General features: G+C 43.7%; 1 protein-coding gene across 2 annotated transcripts in view; it reads right to left on the reverse strand.

Moving 5' to 3' along the window:
• The window catches only part of LOC135102087 (cAMP-dependent protein kinase inhibitor gamma-like), a 200,725-nt gene that overhangs the window by 161,141 nt on the left and 34,584 nt on the right, over positions 1 to 5,000 (reverse strand). The gene's annotated exons all lie outside the window — the stretch shown is intronic.

Consider the following 5,000-nt stretch of genomic DNA (forward strand, 5'->3'; position numbering starts at 1 on the left):
TTAAGAAAAGGCCTTTTTACTCCTCATTTATAATCTTTGTAAGGTTTTTTTTTCACGCATTTGTACAGTCTCCTCCAAACCTGGAAATTCGCCGTCTTTTATGCTTACGAAATCACTGTGAGAAGAATTATCTTTATACGCAGTTCAAATAGACAAAATAAAACATACTAGAGTACTACGTTAGCGTACTCGTAAGCGATAGTCTGCTATTGTTTTCAAGCGGGATACAGTCACATCAAACCGTTCTTAGTAGTATTAGCGTTATCCTCTGACTTGACGATAATGTTTAAACTTTAGAGGCGTTGTGGTAGTGTAACACTCGCTGTACTACATTTCTGACAGGCATTTAGACGAAGCACATGATAGCTGTCTGGCTGGCTGGCTGGCTAGTTGGCTGGCTGACTGGCAGACTGGCTTGCTGGCTTGCTGGCTGGTTGGCTGGCTGGTTAGCTGGCAGACTGGCTGGCTGGTGGACTGGATGGCAAGTTGGCTGTCAGACTGGCTGGCTGGATGGCTGGATGGCTGGCTTGCAGAGTGGGTGGCAGGTTGATTGGGTTCAAAATCATTGGCGTTGGACTGATGATATTGGCTTATTGATGTCCAACCATCCGGTCATTAATTAAGCAGCAGCCGTTGGTGACCAAATTCGATGCAAAACCTTTGTTACTAATTGGTCTTTTTTTGGAGCCGCGTCACACTCCGCTCGGTCTGCTCTTTTCGGTCTGTGTCTACGTCTGTGGTTTGCTGTTATTCACGTGGCCATTCTGCTTAGCTAGGCAAACTGAATGAAAATGATACGCGTGGGTATTATGACTGTATTGTTGTTGTTGTTGCTGTTGTTGTTTTTGGTGGTGGTGGTGGTGGTGGAGGTGGAGATGGAGGTGGAGGTGTGGTGGTGATGGAGGTGGAGGTGGAAGTGGAGGAGGTGGTTGTGGTGGTGGTGGTGGTGGTGGTGATGGTGGTAGTGGTAGTAGTAGTAGTAGTAGTAGTAGTAGTAGTAGTAGTAGTAGTAGTAGTAGTAGTAGTAGTAGTAGTGGTGGTGGTGGTGGTGGTGGTGGTGGCGTTTTGATGTTTCTTATTATTGTCGTTGATGCTGATATTGTTGTTGCTGCTGTTACTGTTGTTATTGTTCGTGTTCTTATTAATGTTGCTGTTGTCATCATCATTATTATTATTGTTATTATTATTATTATTATTATTATTATTATTATAATTATTATTATTATTATTATTATCATTATTATTAATATCATCATCATCATCATCATCATAATCATCATCATCATCATCATCATCATCATCATCATCACCACCAGACCCATCATCATCACCACCACCACCACCACCATCACCACCAAGCGTCAAGATAGCGTGGCAGGTAAACGTGAACAGAGCCTCCCGCCACCATCTGCGCACCTGCCAGTAACAATGGCTAGTGACAACCTGTCCAGAGGCAACACGAAGCTCGAGGAGACACGTGATAACTTTACCCAAAATTTTAATGTGACTATTTTACCCGGAAATTATTATATGGGAAACCGATTCCAGAGTCACATTTTTATTGGTTGTGCTCGTCTATCTACCTGTATGTCTGTCTGTCTGCCCGTCTGTCTATCTGTCTATCTGTAGGTCCTTTTCTCTGTCTGTGAGTCCGTGTTTCTATTTCATATTTTCCCACTCTGTTGTCTAGGCCATGAGAGAGAGAGAGAGAGAGAGAGAGAGAGAGAGAGAGAGAGAGAGAGAGAGAGAGAGAGAGAGAGAGAGAGAGAGAGAGAGAGAGAGAGAGAGAGAGAGAGAGAGAGAGAGAGAGAGAGAGAGAGAGAGAGAGAGAGAGAGAGAGAGAGAGAGAGAGAGAGAGAGAGAGAGAGAGAGAGAGAGCGCAAGGGTTAATATTCTATAAACATGTTATTTTTAACCTTTGTTCTCTGATGGCCGTTCTCTCTATTTCAACCAAAGTTTTGTAATTTTTCCTCATCATAATTTTATTTCAACTGAGGAATGCGTCGAAATTCTTTATTCCATGTTTCCCCATGCTGTTCTTTGTTAATGGTGATAATAACAACGACGAAATTTGCAATCTTCAAAGAGATATATCAGAAAATGTTGTACCTAAAGGATCACAGAATGCCATTAAAAGTGTCCATAACATCTCTTTTAATGGCACACTCTTTGGCACTCTCTTTGGCGTCCTCTCTTCATATGATTCATCCTGGCTATTCCTGGCACTTTCTGACGCCCTTCCAGCAACCTTTATTCATTATCCTGGCCTTTTCCTGGCATGCTAGCACCTGTCACATCAACACTTTCCTTCGTCTTTTCTGTCAGTCTTCCTTGCAGTTTTCCATTCATTCTTGTCGGTAGTCTTTCCGGCATTCTCTGGCACTTAAGCTGTCAGTCTGCATGGCACCTCACTTGGAAAACTTGAAATGAAGGGCATAACAGATTTTTTTTAAAGCCCTCAAAGCATCAGCCATAAAGTGTGGCTTTACCTAAGTACTAATAAAAAAAAGTCTTTAAAAAGCTGAGAAAATACAAAAAAAAAAAAAAAAAATACTCGTACCAAGTTTCCATAAGTAATGAACATCTTTAGGTGTGTGAAAACATGAGTGAACGTGAGAGATTCGCGCATCGCTTTTTAATCCAGAATGTCAACTACGTCAACTCAATTCACAAAGTTACGGCAACTGGAGTCAACTGAATCATTCCCTGCCCTCTTTGTGTGAGTGCAGAGCCGAGGCGGAATTCGGCACAGCACCAGAACTGTTCAACCCTTTCCAAAGTGGACAGTCAGGAAGCGCACAGGAAGGCAGCATCAATAACACCAACAAAAAGACGACGAAAGACAAAGTTTCAACTGGTGCGAGGATCAAGTTACATTTCCCGCTGCCAAAAGTCCTGATTGTATTCAGACGTATCAAAGTCGCCAACTCACTTACAGGGATAACACGAGTCTCCCACCGCCCGGAGTAAGTTAGCCAGGATCACGCACACGCAGACCCTCCGCGACAAGGATATAAATAAACCAGACACACTAAAAATTAGATTCTCTCAAAGACATCGCCAACAAGTGGGTAGAAAGAAACCCTTGAAGAGTCTGGAAATTTATGCAAAAGGGAAACTCGACGTGAATATGATCGACATGGCAGAGAGGTCACGGCCAAGAATAACCTCATCACTCGAGCTGCCAGCGAGTAAATTCGGCCCTAACTGAGCGGCGTCCTCGAGGCAGACGTCACCATCTCATCGAAATTCTCAGCTATCCCCTTCTTTACCTTACCCTTGTCGATCCGTAAAACAAGAGGGAGAGATGAGTGGGCGAGCGCATGAATGAATGAGAGAGTGAATGAGTAAGTGAGGGAGTGAGAGAAAGAGTGAGTGAGTGAGTGAGAGCGAGTCTTGACATATGTCACTCAGTAAAGGAGTCACGATCTGAATAACAGACAGCATGTGGGTGTGAGCATCAAAAAGCTTAAGATATTAGTAGTAAATTTGAGGCAGCTTCTGCTACCATGTCATTACTATTACTATAACTACTACTATTACTGCTACTACTGCTACTACTACTACTACTACTACTACTACTACTACTACTACTACTACTACTACTACTACTACCAATACTACTATCATTATCTCTATATCCATAGCTATAAAATAATAACGCACAGCTCAACTTTAGACAGGCAGCAGTGCAACCCGTCACATTACCGAGTCAGAAATGAAATATAACGCACGCTCATCTACTGCAGCACATAGTGGGCACACACACACACACACACACACACACACACACACACACACACACACACACACACACACACACTAGTACTCACGCAGTACCTCTCCCTCCTTTTTCTCGCTCTCTCCTTCTCGCCACGTTACACAGAACACATACCTGCAACAAAAAAATAACATAAAGTCAGTAATTTCCTTGAATGCTGAAAAAAAAGTGTGGAAGATAAAAACAAAAAAGAGACATAATTAATTACAACCTGAGACACACAAATGTTGCCATGACGACTGGACTGTCAGCATCCACACTTCCATCCATCCCTCCCTTCCATCCCACTCAAATACAAGCATCACATGACACATTTCACCCTCCGTAACACTCCACTCCCTCTCCTTATTAGTCTCCTATATACAATTACAGCAACCTATCATACCCGCATCTCCTCTTCCATCCATCCCTCCATTCCATTCCCTCATCTCTATCCAAACACAAACACCACATGACGCACTTCATTCTCCTTGATACTCCGCTCCCTCTCCTTATTAATCTCCTATAAACAATTACAGGAACCTATCTCATCTACACACACACAGTTAGGCATTACCAAGTGCAGGCCACATATTTCTCTTCTATTGACAATGCTCTTGATTCTACCCCAGATCCCGAGCCCTCCCAAACACCACCTGGGGCTGCAGGTCTTCCCAGTGACCCTGCCGAGGCCTGAGGACAGAGGAAGACTTAATGAAGATGAAAGTTCGATGAGAATGTGTTGGGAAAATGTCACAGTGTGTGTGTGTGTGTGTGTGTGTGTGTGTGTGTGTGTGTGTGTGTGTGTGTGTGTGTGTGTGTGTGTGTGTGTGTGTGTGTGTGTGTGTGTGTGTGTGTGTGTGTGTGTGTGTGTGTGTGTGTGTGTGTGTGTGTGTGTGTGTGTGTGTGTGTGTGTGTGTGTGTGTGAGGGATGGAGGGAGAGGGAGGGAGGTGAAGGAAATGAGAACTGGAAGACGAGAGAGAGAGAGAGAGAGAGAGAGAGAGAGAGAGAGAGAGAGAGAGAGAGAGAGAGAGAGAGAGAGAGAGAGAGAGAGAGAGAGAGAGAGAGAGAGAGAGAGAGAGAGAGAGAGAGAGAGACACACACACACACACACACACACACACACACACACACACACACACACACACACACACACACACACACACACAGCACAGTCACACCATATAATACCAGACAACTATCATTTACAAGGCACCAAAATGTTCCCATAGTTAAGTT

This window comes from Scylla paramamosain, chromosome 7, assembly GCF_035594125.1.
Source record: "Scylla paramamosain isolate STU-SP2022 chromosome 7, ASM3559412v1, whole genome shotgun sequence".
Lineage (NCBI taxonomy): Eukaryota > Metazoa > Arthropoda > Malacostraca > Decapoda > Portunidae > Scylla > Scylla paramamosain.